Genomic DNA, 17019 nt, shown 5'->3' with positions numbered 1-17019 from the left:
CAGTAGCTTTTATTTAAACTAAGATATTGTGATGAGCATTAATCATGACAAAGGTTGCAGTTAACCGGTCTGCTATATCCAAAATCTTGTAGGTCTTTTCAGATGGGTACATAAAATACTATTAATGAACATTTCATATGCCAGTACTGAATTTTCCCATTCAGATTTTCAAAACCCTTTAATACAGTGGTTTTAATTATGTCAAATCTTTCCCATTTGATTTCATTCTTCAGGTTCCTTTCTCAGATCTCAGGTGAGTATTGTAGCACATTACACAACGAAGACACAAAGATTTCATAGGAATAACTTTATTTTGTGGCTTATAAGGTTTATTTGTTTGTTCATTTGCTTTGATTTATATTTCACATTTCTGAACGATTTATCTCTCGCAAGGAGAGACTCTAGCAACGTACGATAACATATCAAAACATAAAACAATATATAAATATTAAAATGTTAAAGTTAAAAATTATAAAAAAATTAAGCAGGCAAGAATAATTAAACCCTGTAGTAGTTGACAAAGGAAAGAGAAAGGCCTTGTATGCTCCTTTGAGTTCCCTATACAAGGCCATGTTTTGACCCCTTTTATCATTTTTATGATTAAAAATAGTATGTGAGCCAGTGTTGTATATTTGTTAAGACACCAGGCTAGAAATCAGGGGATTGTGAGTTTTAGCCCCATCATTAGCACAAAGCTAATCAAACAAACCTTGGGCCACTCACTTTCTCTCAATCTGAGACAATGGCGAACCACATCAAAAGCCTTGCAAGAAAACTGCAAGAATTTATCCAGGTAGTGTCTGAAAATTGGATATGACAAGTACAGGAATAATTTATACAAATGTATCCAAATTATATAAAAATAGCTATACAATTGATCAAATTATTAAATCTGCCCCTTACTATAAAAGGCAATCTCTGAAAATAGTGTATTGCATATATTTTGTGATTTGAAATATAACAATTGTTTCTGAATTATGGACAATTCAAAATAATTCATTTAATAGCAAAAGAGTTTAACTAAAAAAGTCAAACTAAAATTAAAAAGAACACTTTACCCTTGCTTCCTGGTGTGGCGATTTATTTAAATATGTCGTTTCTATTTTTCTCCCTGGGAGATACTATAGTAATACTCATAGTATATGGATTGTACTAGATTCCATATGTAGTGTATTTGGAATATACAATAACTCTATAGAGAGAGTAAGTTCATGCTGAAATATTTTTCACAACTATCCTGAATCTTCCGTTTAAGGCAGTACAAGCAAAGGCATATTGTGTAGACAGTTGTTCAAAAGACAGAAATATGCCCACCTCATCAACATATAGGCTGTTTGTTTTTCAATGGAAATTCTAGTAAGGATACCAGTTAAAGGGAGGACTAGAGCTCACCCTTAAAATACTTGATTTACAAGGATTAAATCCTTGCTAATAGCTATAATTAACATCAGTGCTAGATTAGTATTTTATCATTTTGCTCAAACCCTTGGGGTTTAGATTAAAACTCTTTTTCATATAAAGTTTTCTAATAGAACAAATAGCTCCTTATATACTCACTTATTTTGCATGTAAAACAATAGTATGCAAAAAACAATTTCAACTTCTTCCTTGTCAAGCATTCACATTATTTTGCCACTTGCCCAAGTAGCTCATGTACCTCACAGCCTATGGATGAATAATCTTTCAGAAAATACTGTTCTGAATTGTGATTCTGTTGATCCGAGACTTGGAACAATCTCTAACAGGTGCAAATGTATGTTTATCTATAAGGATCCACTGGAATAGATTTCAAGCAAACACTTCAGGTGTGGCTTTGACGTCATCCATCTGATATCTGAGAAGTGTGAAAAGTTATTGGCAAAAAATGCAAGTCTGAGGAATGTGGGCTTGGGCTGGCTGGCATCTGGTATCTCACATTCTTCCAGAATCTTGTAGTTGCTATTCCAGTGGTTTCTGTAAAAGTTCCCCTCCATGTGAGTACACCATGCTTTTGCTTAAGATATCGGAGGGATTCTGGCATACTATTGAAATCTTTTATTTTGTCTAGCTCAATCAGTATAACTTTGGTTTCCTCCTGGATAAGAGCACTGTAGATTGCACGTTCCTGTTCAGACAACAAACTCTGCACACCACCACAATATAGATCTGGCATTAAAATAATTATCACTCTTCTGCTTAACTTGATCATTTTATCCACAAGTGTAATGACAGCTGTGAATAAAAAAAAACCTGAATCAATATGGGCCAGGTAAGGCATTCATTTTAATCAGGTACTGATTATAAAAATTGCTTAATTTTAGATATTATGGATAGTGTTTCTTGTATTTAAAGAAGTGAACTGAATTGAATTGAATCATCTCAATTCCTAATGACTTTATGGAAACTTCTCCCTAGTTTTCTTGGATACAACAGAGAAATGGCTTGCAATTGCTTCTGCAAAACTTCATTTCCCCTGTTGTCTAGTCTAGTTACACAGACAAATGACTAAACCATTATTAGCTAGTTATGCATCACATTTAACTTTCTTTTTGTCTTATAAGGTTCAACATTATGATCTCTCTATGCCATACAGTTACACTCAAATAATATATATATAATATCATCAGTCCCTAATATGCTGCATGTATGTTTATATCTTCCATATTTTATCATTATATCTACCTGCTCAAAACTTGTACAGGAAAATACCTTCCTAAGATATTTTGGGAGTTAAATATTTTTATATTGCAAATTGTATCTGTAGTAGCTCATCTCAGAATACCAGCCTTGCTGACAATAATTGTGTCAGTTTGAATTTTTATAGGAAAAATTCTTTGTGCAACAATTTAACTTCTTATTGTCCAGGTATTTTTAAGTCAAAGGCAGGAAGACCAGAGCTTCTAATGTAGTTTGTAAGCTACACTGACCCTGGGCAGTCTCGTTAAAGTCAATTCTATTCTGCCAAATATAGATTGAGAATTTATCCATTTCTATAAGTCATTTACACCAATAATTATGCCCTAATCCTTGAATGTATATGAAGTTCTAACTGTGAACTGGAATTCTTTTATCCTTATCCATATATTCCTCAAGGGACACAACTGTGTTTATTCTCAAAGTAGTGCATGTTTTAAACCCTAATCAGGAATCCTATAAACTTTATCACCAGATCAACATTTCAAAACATTTACTTAAGAGTTGCCCTTTAAGGAACAATTTTAAAATTTTAAGTGCAGATATTAAAGATAAATACCTTGCCCTGGCACATCATCCCTTCCAAGAATAAAGAGCTTGTAGCCACATTGTTTTTCTAGGATTTCAGGTAATAATTTGAAGACAAAGTTTTCTGTCAAATATACATAGCTTGATATATTGTGAGGATATAACACATATGCATCATAGACCTTTTCATCTGAAACTAGAAGAAAAGAGAAAAACAAACTCGCTGTTAACCAGAACATTTATAGGAATAATTTTTTAATAGAAATTTACAGTTCATATACCTGAGTTATTAGCTAAGGTAGTGATGGGTTGCTCCCATTTGGCCCATTTCGAGTGAACCCTGAACCCGAACTTTGCCCGAACGTTTAAAAGAGTTCGGGTTCGGCATCCCGAATACTGCAAAGTTCGGCACGAAGCCGAAGTTCGGTTTGCCCAACACTACTTATTACATAAACATTCTCTGTCATTTTATTGACTTACGGTAACATTAATTTGTGGATATTAATCTTAGATCAATTATTACAGAAATTTGGAAAGTCAATTTAAGTTTGGTTGGGATGGGTTAATTCTGGCAATTGAAACAGCAGAATTCAAATATCAGGCCAAATTGGACACTAAATTGGACACTAAATGCTGGAGTAAAACAGCTGGAGTAAAAAGTGAAACTCTCAAGTGATGGAATTAAAACTTTGTAAATTTAATTTAAATACTGATTTAAAGTAGAAAGAATATGTTTAAAAGAGTAAAAATAGAGATTAAAAAGGAGAGCAAAGCTACTCATTGTCACCATCTTGAGCTCTTGTTTGAAAAAAAAATCCTGCCTCAAAATTTGACGCTTACTAAAGTTTCCTAAATAATATAGTATTAACACTATGTTAGGTTGTCTACTGGGTTGTTAGAAAGCTAATACAGGTAACAATGCTGTATGTTAGAGCTAAAATTCTTTACAGGAAACCCAAGACACTAATGAAAATTGAATAGAGTGTCTCAGTTTGCAGACTACACCTTAAACTAAGTATCTAACTGATACTTAGTTAACTGCTACATCTTAAACTAAGTATCTACGTGATCTAACTGTAGTTCATAAAATCATATACCAAAATGATTTCTCCACCTTTAACTGCAGCAATACACAAGCACGTAATAGATTGCAGAAAATACCACTTCAGCAATAAAGTGATCAATGCCTGGAATGCACTACCTGACTGTTTCTTCCCCCAACCCCCAAAATTTTAATCTTAGATTATCTACAGTTGACCTCTCCCCGTTTCTAAGAGGTCTGTAAGGGGCATGCATAAGCACATCATTGTGCCTACTATTCCTGTCCTACTGTCCTATTGTCCTTTTTTATCATTACTTTTTACTTACGTTTATACAAACTACTATCCTATATGTTTGACTAATAAAATAAAATAAATAACTATTCAAATCATTTTCTCCATTCCTTTCAATCCTGGCATAATACTAATGTCACTTAGTGTCATTTTGGAGCACAGAAATCTCTGAAATAAGTAATTAAATCAGTCAGTCAGATAATCAATCAATATGTCATACCTTTAAGTCAGTGTTAACTTCTAGTGACTATGCAGACAGAGTGTACAAGATAATATACAAAGGATATAGCAGTTATGGTAACAGATATCAGTATACAGTACAACATTTTATAGAAGTTTTATTTTCCTATATTATTCTGCCCTTCCCTAACCATACAAGACAAGAAGTTAGAGGGTGTAAAAGTCTCCAAATCTTGTCCTCTTCATTTTATTTTATTTTTAATTGAGGAAAAAACCCATAAAGTTCAAAAATATAGCTCAAAAATTCTACTTGGAAACAAAATTTTATTGAAGTATGAATAAAATTGAAATATTCTTTGTTTTTAAGTTCAACTTCTGTAAATGAATACAGCAAGCCAAACCCATAGGAATCAATGTAAAAGCAAATGATTTCAATCCATTGTTTTTTGATGAAACTAATTTCCCCAAATATTTTATATCAAAAGGTTATAGCTTTTTTATATAACCACCACAAATGAAAAAAGCTCTCTTTTTAGAAATAAACTGTCTGAGATTTTATATATATCTGTAATAAGAAATCCGTAATAAGAAATCTTTCTTGCTAGAGTAGATTCATTGTTTACTAATTTATTATTTATTCAAAAACGTAGGCTTTTTATACAAGACAAAAAGGCTTTTATTTCTCTTAGTAACTATTGTATTTGGATGCAACTCATAGAATAAGTTGAAATAGCAATGTTGCACCCTACTGTTTGTATATATATTTTGTCATGTCACCAGAAAAATCTGGAACTGAACACACTCAAAACTGTAGAAATGGTCATAGATTTTAGGAGAAACCCTTCTATTCTACCATCTCTTACAATACACAATATAAACAATAGAGACCTTTAAATTTCTGGGTTCAAGACCTAGAAATATCTCAAGACCTAATATACTCACCTGACATCAAACACAGTGTTACCTTGTCTTACTAACTTAATTCGTTCCGTGATGAGGTTCGTAAGTAGAAAAGTTCGTAAGATGAAACAATGTTTCCCATAGATAGTGTTGGACTGCTCCTGGTGCAGGCCATGCTATAGAGTGGTAATAAAATTGGGGATGCAACGCACAGCTACATGTCCCGTGCGAGCGCACGTGCACCCTTGCGCAAGATTTGGCTTCTGCGCATGCGCCCGAAGCCAAATCTCATGTGAAGATGCTTGCTTGAGCAAGATTTTGGTGATTTTCACCTATTTTTTTTGCTTCTGTGCATGCGTTAAAGCAAAAATATAAGTAAAAATCACCAAAATCTCCTTCACGTGTGCATCCTCACGCGAGATTTGGCTTCAGGTGCATGCGCAGAAGCTGAATCTTGCATCGATGCACATGCACCCACTTGCTGCCCACCCACCGGCCCCCAGGTGTGTACCATTAGCAGTGTTTTTCAACCAGTGTGCCGTGGCACACTAGTGTGCCGCGAGACATGGTCAGGTGTGCCGCGAAGCTCAGAGAGAAAGAAAGCAAGAGAGAGAGAGAAAGAAAGCAAGAGAGAAAGAGAGAGAACAAGAGTGAAAGAAAGAAAGAAAGAGAGAAAGAAAGAGAACAAGAGAAAGAGAGAGAGAGAGAGCAAGAGAGAGAAAGAAAGAAAGAGAGAGAGAAAGAAAGGGAGGGAAGGAGAGAAAGAGAGACATAGAGGGAGGGAGGGAGGGAGAGAGAAAGAGAGCAAAAAAGAGAGGAAGGAAGAGAAAGAAAGAGGGATGGAGAGAGAGAGAAAGAGGAAGGGAGAGAAAGAGGGAGGGAGAAAGAAATAGAGTGTAGGGGAGGAAGAGAGAGAAAGAATTTTTTTGTCCAAACTTTTTTTAGCCCCCCCACCCCTGCTCAATGTGCCCCAGGGTTTCATAAATGTAAAAAATGTGCCGCGGCTCAAAAAAGGTTGAAAATCACTGCCATTAGGGCCGGTGATAGGCAGCCCTTCCCTGGCTATAGAGCACTGCACGCCATGATAACTAGACAAAGAACAGGTTTTTTTGCAAACGCCATCACTCTTCTAAACAAATAATTCCTTCACCACGGTCAAACTATTCACTAAGGATGCATTACTATTACTATTAGTCTTCTCCTTGTTCCTATCACACATCTCTTCTCACTTATGATTAACTTGTTGCTTGTATCCTTACGATTTATATTAATATTGATTGTTTCCTGATTGCTTATTTGTACCCCATGACAATCATTAAATGTTGTACCTCATGAATCTTGACAAATATATCTTTTCTCTTATGTACACTGAGAGCATATGCACCAATGACAAATTCCTTGTGTGTCCAATCACACTTGGCCAATAAAGAATTCTCTCCTCTCCTATTCTATTCTACTGACTGACTGACTATTCTTAAATCATGGTAGTTTATCCCAAGAATTTAACCCAAAGATGCTTTTCCAAAAGGCAACTGGACTTCTTTGGTTTTTTTCTTTGGTCTTTTTCTTCTGGAAGTTTGAAGTACCAGATTGTGTCCAGAATGTGAAGTTCAAAGCTCTGGACAGATAGGACCAATAATTTGAGAAAGAATTCAGAGGGGCAGGTATATGATACCATGACATCTATGATAGTCCTTTCGACAGTCCTAAGAAGGTTCCACATTTAACTCTGATTCAAGTGACTCCCATGATATAGATGGACCCAAATGGCCTCAATGACTTGGATTAAAAATGTTTTCAAAGAAACCAAGAAAGTCCAATGCCTTTTGGAAAAGCACTTTTGAGACGACCATGATCTGGATCAGTGTTTCCCAACCTTTTCTGAGCCGCGGCACATTATTCATATTTTCAAAATCCTGGGGAACACTGAATGGGGGCACGGGGGGGGGGGGGGGGGCTAAATAAAAGTTTGGACAAAAAAAATATATCTCTTCCTCCATTTCACTCTATTTCTCCCTCCCTCTTTCTCTCTCTTCCTTCCTTCCCTTCTTTCTCTCTCTATATCCCTCTTTCTTTCTTCCTCTCTTTTTTGCTCTCTTTCTCTCTCCCTCCTTCCCTCCCTCTATGTCTTTCTCTCTCCCTTGCTCTCTCTCTGCCTCTCTCGCTATCTCTCTTTCATTCTCTCTCTTTCTCTCTCTTTCTGTCTCTCTTGCTGTCTCTTTCTCTCTCTCTCTCTCTCTCTCTTGCTATCTCTTTCTCTCTCTCTTGCTATCTCTTTCTTTCTTTTTTTCTCTCTCTCTTGCTATGTCTCTCTTTCTCTCTCACTCTGTCTCCCTCCCTCTTTCCTTTCTATCTTTCCCTCCCTCTTTCCTCCCTCCCTCTTTCCTTTCTATCTCTTTTCTTTCTATCTCTCCCTCCCTCTTTCCTCCCTCCCTCTTTACTTTCTATTTCTCCCTCCTTCTTTCCTTTCTATCTTTCTCTCTGTCCTTCAGCGGCGGCAAAGAAGAAGGAAGGCAGGCTGCAGAGGGCACCGAGGACCAGAGCGCTCGCTCGCTCCCTCGCCCTCTGACTTCCCTCCCTCGCTGCTGAAGGGACGAGCGTGGGCACGGTGCAAGAAGGGTTTTTTTTGCTTTTTTTTCCCTTCCCCCACCTCACGGGAGAGAGAGAGAGAGAAAGAGCAGCCCCTGTCGGTTCCGAGCGCAGCCAGGGAAAGCGGCCTCGTCAACCAAAAAAGGGTGGGGGTGGCAAAGGCAAAGCCTGGGAGGCGGGGAAGGGAAGAGCGGGAGACCCCCAGACAGAACGGCTGAGGGGAAGGAAAGACGGAAGGAGGGAGGTATTGAGAAGCGAAGCCAGGGAGGGCTGAGAGAAAAGGGGAGCGGCGCGCGCGCGAGAGGGGCGGGGCGTGCATTCCCGAAACGGATGGAGAAAGCCCTCTCTCGCAGCGAAAGCGCTCCCAGCCAGGGGGCTGCGAGAGAGGGCTGGGAGCGCTTTCGTCCCGAGGAGCTGAAGCTGCAGCCGCCGCGAGAGAAGTCGCGCCCCAAGGCAGGGGGCGGCGGCGGAGGAGAGGGGGCAGATCGGGCGGGGAGCTTTGCGGCACACCTGCCTGTGTCTCGGTTGGGAAACGCTGATCTGGATGATTGAGAATCTCCATAGATACTCAAGAAGTTAAATCTTACATGATTTATAATCAACAATCCAATATTGTAGTCTTAAGGGACCCCGCAGTTCTTAATTCATTAATGCAATCACAACACACTGAAGTATATTCTTTGTATTAACAATAAGTTGTAATCTAGTCCCTTGGAGAAGAAATGGTAAGACAAAAAGTCAAAGAAAAGTTGCAAACTTTTTAGAAACCATCAAAATATTTATTCTTTATCAGAGGGCATCAAATGACTAAAGTCAAACTTACTTCCTTTGCTGAGATGTTGGAAAGAATCCCGGTACCAAAGGACAATGTCAACTTTGAAAAATTTGTAAGTAAGCAGCAATGCTACTATAATAAACAATGGTGAAATCAGTCCTCCAATCACATAAATCTGAAAATTTGGAGCTTTATTGGGAGTTGGGGGAGGAAAACAGAAGGGAAAGGAAGGAAAGGGAGGGAAGAGGAGAAGAAAAGAACATTATTAGTAAGTGCCATAAAAAGTTTATAAAAAGAGAAATTTATAAAATTTCCATTTTTTAATTTCTTTTTTCTAAGCAAATTATAAAACATTTCATTATTTTGAAAAGGGACTTCCTATGTCTAAAGATTATCCAAGTAACAACTTTTATTGCCAAAGAGAAAATGATTAGGCTGGCATTACATTTCATCATACCTTTTAAAGTTTGTTTATTCTTATAAATGATACATCATTCAATGTCAAAAACATATATAAATGATACAAAAATAAAATAACAAAAGCATAATGCCACATCAAAGTCAATAGCAAAATAAACCTTTCAGTTAATAAATAAAAGTATTTTTATTAGCAGTTATATCAATTGCTTTCTGTAGGAAGGGAACCCTCATATCATCAAACCAGGACTGGATTCCACTTACTTTCGCCATTGGTTCACTTTGCAATGTTGCAGGTGTGTGTGTGTGATGGGGCATTGATTCAAAAAGGCATATGCAGCCAACTTATTCCCCTTGTGCAATTCTGCTTGCATGGATGCTCAGTAGCTATCATCAGCCCAAAATACAGCTGAGGAGCTGATCAGCTGTGCTTTGGGCAAAGGAATAAAGAAAGTATAAACCTGGGTGAGAGCAGGACGGCGCTTTTTTAAGCTGCAGCAGGGGAAAAAACTTCAAAACAACCAAAATTTGGAGGGGGGAATAAAAAGATGGCAGGGCCCATGGGCCAACACTGACTGAACTGGATCCATGACGCCATTTTGACATCACCAGCGGGTCACTACTGGATCAGGTGATCCGGTCCGAACCAGCAGGAAACCACCCTTGTATCAAACTCCAAAAATCTTTCCAGATTGATATTGATCTGACCTTGGATGGGGCACTGATTCAAAGAGGCATATGCAGCCAACTTCTTCATTTAATGTGTTCCTCCAGGCGTTTTTATGGGTATTATCTTCTTATAGAAGAGAAGGCCCACTGAGAAAACCAGCTGAATGTCATTGGTGGAAAGCACTAGCAATAACTTCTAGCCACATTATCCAACTCTGACTTCCCTAGCTTTCCTAGTCGACCCCAAATATTTCTAGATAGAGCAAGTGTCAACACTTGCTTCCTTTTTTTGAGATAGTGACACTTTTTCCCAATAAACTATGGAACTGCCGGTAAGTAGAGTTTTACAAGATGAAAATACCTCAGTAATATTTTCCCAAACAATTTTTTTTATATATATATACAATTCAGTATCAGGGTCAATGACTGTTTCTAGATTAGAATAAGTATAAGTCTATTGCGCCCATCCCAGGACATGATCTAATATATGAAACTTCAGAATCTCAGCCTCCTCAAAAAGAAAATAAATGAGTTTCATAAAAGAGTACATAAAGATTAGCAAAATTCTCATGGATATTTGTTTGTTTTTATAAACAAGCAAAGCATATTTTCTCTATATTATGGTACCTCCACTTAAGAACTTAATTCGTTCCATGACCAGGTTCTTAAGTAAAAACTTTCTTAAGTAGAAGCAATTTTTCCCATAGGAATCAATGAAAAAGCCAATAATGTGTGCAAACCCATTAGGAAAGAAATAAAAGCTCGGAATTTGGAGAGGAGGAGGAGGAGGAGGAAGAAGAGGAGGACAGTTGCTGCCAAAGGAAGAAGGTAAGGTGAGGGCCCCCTTTTACCTTTCCGCGCCCAGATGCTCCAGGAGGCAACCTTGCGCCGGGTGTATGGGAGGCAGCGCAACGGAGTCACCACAGTGAAGTGGTTTATTCCCTCTCCAAGTGTGCAGATAAAGGAAAATGCTCCATTCGCTCTGGGCTGCCAAAACCTCCTTAAGCGCCACCGAAAGGCTCCTCTGGCAACCCAGAAAAGCCCAAAATGGCTGAGATTAAAGGGGGAATGGCAGGAAACTGGCCAGGCTTTCGTGCCGCTCTCAAATTTCCTGGGAAATTTTTCCAGGCTCGGGTTCTTAAGTAGAAAATGTTTCTTAAGCAGAGGCAAAAAAATCTTAAGCACCCAGTTCTTATCTAGAAAAGTTATTAAGTAGAGGCTTTCTTAAGTAAAGGTACCACTGTATTAGGTATATAAAAGATATACATATATAGACTTAAATTACCTGGATAGTTTAGCTCTACATATGCTACTTGTATGAACTCTTGAGACCATACTTCACACATATATTTTCCATAATTTCCGTCTTTCAGTTTGGAAATCTTTAACTTCACTTCTATTATTCGTTTTCCAAAAAAACCCTAACACACCAAAAGAAAATATAAACAGAAAAAGAAAAGAAGAAAATAATTAAGAATCATTATATTGATTTATATGAAATTGGGTCATGCTCAGCATCTTAATTTCAACACATTTAAATTAAATTGCATGTATTCAGAATAGAAATGTAGATCTTCTCATTTTCCCAGCATTAAAGCAAAGCCTCAACTTTTGTTTTACTCACATACCAAAATTTACTGTGGCATAAGAGTATCAGGATAATGTAAAACAAGGAACATGAAATAATTTTATTAAATATATCTGTTTAATGCTATCTACTCTTGTGACAATAGTGCGCCTATTGCCTAAAACTAAATAACTTCACAACTACTGGAAATTCACAGAATACATGCAGATTTCAATTAAAATAATATGCCATATACATAGTTTTTTTAAAAAAAAACCTTGTTATCTGCTGAAAAAAATACCCAGATCCTCAAGATGATGATGATGATGATGATGATGATGATGATGATGATGATTATTATTATTATTATTATTATTATTATTATTATATTATTATTATTATTATTAGTAGTAGTAGTAGTAGTAGTAGTAGCAGTAGTATTAATTAGATTTGTATGCTGCCCCTCTCCGCAGACTCGGAGCGGCTCACAACAACAAAATACAGTACAAATCTAATGATTAAAAACAGTTTAAAACCCATTAATATAAAAAACGGTCATACAACCCAAACAAACATACATAAAATGGAACGGCCCGGGGGAATCAATTTCTCCATGCCTGACGGCAGAGGTGGGTTTTAAGGAGTTTGCAAAAGGCGAAGAGGGTGGTGGCAGTCCTGATCTCCGGGGGCAGTTGATTCCAGAGGGTCAGGGCCACCACAGAGAAGGCTCTTCCCCTGGGGCCCGCCAGATGACACTGTTTCGTCAACGGGACCTGGAGAAGGCCAACTCTGTGGGACCTAATCGATTGCTGGGATTCCTGCAGCAGAAGGCGGCCCCAGAGATATTATGGTCCGATGCCATGAAGGGCTTTATAGGTCGTAACCAAAACTTTGAATTGTGACCGTAAACTGATCGGCAACCAATACAGACTGCGGAGTGTTGGTGTGACATGTGCATATTTGGGAAAGCCCATGATTGCTCTCGCAGCTGCATTCTGCAAGATCTGAAGTTTCCGAACACTTTTCAAAGGTAGCCCCATGTAGAGAACGTTACAGTAGTCGAACCTCGAGTTGATGAGGGCATGAGTGACTGTGAGCAATGAGTCCCGGTCCAGATAGGGCCGCAACTGGTGCACCAGGCGAACCTGGGCAAACGCCCCCCTCACCACAGCCGAAAGATGGTTCTCTAATTGTTAGCTGTGGATCGAGGAGGACGCCCAAGTTGCGGACCCTCTCTGAGGGGGTCAGTAATTCCCCACACCCAGGGTTGAGTCTGAGTCTGTTGACACCAATCCAGACCCTAACAGCCTCCAGGCACCGGCACATCACTTCCACTGCTTCGTTGATTAGACATGGGATGGAGATGTACAGCTGGGTATGATCAGCATACTGATGATACCTCACCCCATGCCCCTGGATGATCTCACCCAGTGGTTTCATGTAGATATTAAATAGCAGGGAGGAAAGGACCGACCCCTGAGACACCCCACAAAGGAGAGACCTAGAGGTCGACCTCTTACCCCCCACTAACACCGACTGTGACCGACCAGAGAGGTAGGAGGAGAATCACTGAAGGACAGTGCCTCCCACTCCCAACCCCTCCAACCGAAGCAGAAGGATACCATGGTCAATGGTATTGAAAGCCGCTGAGAGCTCAAGAAGCACCAGGACAGAGGATAAACCCCTGTCCTGGGCCCGCCAGAGATCATCCATCAATGCAACCAAAGCACTTTCTGTGCTGTAGGCGGGCCTGAAACCTGACTGCTGAAGGCCTAGATAATCTGCTTCTTCCAAGGACCCCTGGAGCTGGAGCGCCACCACCTTCTCAACAACCTTCCCCATAAAGGGAAGGTTGAAGACTGGACAATAGTTGTTGAGAATGGCTGGGTCTAGGGAAGGCTTCTTGAGGAGGGGATGCACAGGTGCCTCCTTGCAAGGAGCCGGGAAAGACTCCCTCCCCAAGGAAGCATTGACAATCTCCTGGACCCAGCTCCGTGTCACCTACCTGCTGACCAAAACCAGCCAGGGGGGACATGGATCCAGCAAACAGGTGGCGGAACTCACAGCTCCAATGGCTTTGTCCACTTCATCAGATGTCACCAGATCAACTCTTCCCAGACAGATGGACAAGGACGGGCCCAGTCACCTCGACTGGAGTTGAGGTCCGCCCGGATCTGAGTGACTTTATCAGCGAAAAATGTGTTAAAATCCTCGGCACTACTCTGCAAGGGCTCACCCACTCCCCCCTAGTTAAGAAGGGAGTGGGAGCGGCCTGGCAAGATTCCGCTGATGCAATCAAGGCGGCATGATATGCGCATCTTGCCGCCATGAGCGCCACTTTGTAAGTCTTAATATGAGTTCTTACAAGTGTTCGGTTGGATTCGGACTTACTCTTCCTCCATCGATTCTCTAGACGTCTCTTCTGGCGCTTCAACTCCTGGAGCTCCTCGGTAAACCAAGGGGCTCTCTGGTGTCCAGTGCCACTCAGAGGTCACAACGGCGCAATCCGGTCAAGAGCCTCCGTCGCAACCTTATTCCAGGCCACGGCAAGTGACTCTGCCGAACTGTGGATGAGTGCATCTGGTATAACCCCAAGCACCCTTTGAAAGCCCTCTGGGTCCATCAGGTGTCTGGGGCAGAACCACCTAGTCGGTTTTATTTATCCATTTTATTATAAAATGTCTGGAAAGCACTGAGAAGCACATTTTAGGAATTCCTATTAGTATTGTACATTGATGCACTATTAGTAAATTAACAAGCTATTGCAGATAAATGAATTTCACAGTGACGCTTGCTTCATTATGTAAATATCTAACCCCACAGCACAGAATGACAATGTAATAATTTGGAACCCCCTGGAAAAACAACATATTGTACTTACTTATCCTTCTCATCTGTGTTTAATGTCTCATTATTAAACTTCCAGCTTACAATTACAATTTCATCCAGAGGACCTGCTGAGACATTACATACCAGGTCAAATCTGGAACCTGCAATTCACAAATAATTATAGTAGGTGAATAATCATAACATTTTAGAGTTTGCCTAGGACTATTAAAAATGGTTTCTTTTTCAAATGAAGTAATTACTTACCTGGTTTTACTTCAATTGAGTTATTATTTGGATAAATTATATCTGGAATGTTTTTCTCTGGTACTTCTAAAACAAAAAGAAAATACTGAAAATGAGTAATTATAAAATCAATGCTACTTTAATTTTTAGGAATGAAATTTATTGCCACAATTAGAGCTCTTGGTTACTGAAATGTTGTGCCAATGCCTCATAATTATATAATCGGAAAAGTAGGTTTGTGATACAAATCTATTATTAAAGCAATAGTAACTTGAAAATAAAAACATGTACTTTGTTCTGAACGTGCTTAGATTTTGCTGATGCAAATCTAATCATTTACATGATAGCAGGTAAAATATATATAATATGTTCAGCAGAACCTCAATCAATTGTGTAATCAATGTTGGGATTTAGCCGGTTCACACTACTTCAGGAGAACCATTTGCTAACTTTTTGAGCAGTTCGGCAAACTGGTTGTTGGAAGAAATCTCCTTCCAACAGTCTTGTTTTTCCCACTTTACAGGGCTAATTCTATCAGGAAAGTAAAAAAGAAACATTTTGGTGTGTTTCTAACCTATTCCTGCTTATTTTGCTTGTTTTCAGAAACTGTCTCTCTGCTTGTACATTGTAACAGCAGTTGGTGCTTGGCAGTATAGTCAGATTTTCTGTCACCTGAACTCTGGGGGGGGGGGGGAGGCTTAATGAGGAAGAGTTTTAAACTTTTTACACTACTTTAGTGGTTTTTGGCACTATGTACTTCAAAGAGGCAGGATACAAGTTTGGCACTGTCTGGTTTTTTTAAAACTGCATTTCTGGGAGCATGTGATCTTTCTTTAAATCTGGATGATTTCCTTGGGATATCTTGTGAGGTGAGTAAGACCAGCTGCTATCTTTAAATGGTACAAATGGACCCAAGGATTGCTTCTCCTAGGTGTGAAAGGCTGCTTTGTCAGGTCACTGAGTACAGGAGACTCTTGTCTATGGGAATTCTTCAATCATCCAGGTCATCCCAAAGGTGCTTTTTTCAAAAGTGTTGCAAGAAATATCCATTGAGTCAGTTTCAAATGGGGAGAAAAGCATTGGAAACATGGAGGCTGATTGGAAAGATGGTTTATTGGTGAACAGGACCACATGGGTTTGAGGTCCTAGGCAGCTGACCAATTGTTTTTATGAGTTCATGGATTTTTATACAGTTTGTTCTACAGAATTTTGTAATTTAGAGGCTTGTTTTGCGTATTTTGTTATTTGATTTTTATTAGTTAGTCTTCCGAATGCCAGCAATGAGTTGGGGTTTTTAATCTTGTTTAACAAATGTAATTAATCCTAGATGCTGGCTTCCTTGGGGTTTTAATCCTGTCTTTAATAGGTACCCTGCCTGATTTGTAACTCTGAATTGCAGGTATTGCTCATGAAAAGGAAGGTATTCAGACAGAATGGTTTAGGTTTCCATGATGGCTGTGGCTATCATTGATCTTTAGTGTTTATTCCCTCATTTCTAATCTAATTTTTGGTATTTAACACAGCTTTTTGCAAGCAAAGAAGCTTTTTGTATTTTTCTACAGGTAATCCTTGCTTTACAACAGTTCATTTAGTGAGCATTCAAAGTTTATGAAAAAAGTGGCTTATTAACATTTTTCACACTTATGACTGTTGTAGCATCCCCACAGTCATAAGAAGCTGGGCGAGGCAAAGCACCCCTCCATGTGAATGATGTCAAGTTGGCCATGCTCACCCAGTCAATTGACCACCAGCCACACCTACCCAGCTGGTTATCAGGGCAATAAACCAGTTGTTAAATTATTTGAATCTGAACATTGCATATAGTATCTCAGAGACGGTGGGAATAATGTAACAAGGCTACATTGCAAATTTAGGTTGCGGGTCGCATAGATTAATTTATTTTTAAAATAAATTCTATTCTGTGACATACCATTAACTACAAGATGAAAATTACATACCAAAGGTCTTTAGATTGATGGCTCGTGAAATATTATATTCTTTTCCCATATATATATGTTTAGCTCTGCATATATAAATTCCTTCATCTTCCTTAGTTACATTTTTAATTAAAAGATGTTCTCCATTGTACTTAAATTTCGAGTCTTCATATAAAGGCACATAGCATTTCTGAAACAAAAATAAGCCATTATTATAAGAATAGTTAATATCAAGCTAAACTCTTTTATCAAACACATACTTTATAATCAAAAAAGCAACATTAAACCAGTCCATATTTGCAAGCTAAAGAAAATTTATCAAAAGGACTAGCAAGCGGTCCCTTCCAGCCCTGTTATTCTATGTTCTGTATTCTATTA

The 17019-nt window shown here is 38.8% G+C and overlaps 1 pseudogene; it reads right to left on the bottom strand.

Moving 5' to 3' along the window:
* Positions 1 to 292: 292 nt before the first annotated feature.
* LOC139155644 (interleukin-1 receptor type 1-like) overlaps positions 293 to 17019 on the bottom strand; it is a 37256-nt pseudogene continuing 20529 nt past the window's right edge.

Source organism: Erythrolamprus reginae, unplaced genomic scaffold, assembly GCF_031021105.1.
Source record: "Erythrolamprus reginae isolate rEryReg1 unplaced genomic scaffold, rEryReg1.hap1 H_38, whole genome shotgun sequence".
NCBI classification, from domain to species: domain Eukaryota; kingdom Metazoa; phylum Chordata; class Lepidosauria; order Squamata; family Dipsadidae; genus Erythrolamprus; species Erythrolamprus reginae.
This window is presented reverse-complemented; position numbering and strand designations above follow the sequence as displayed.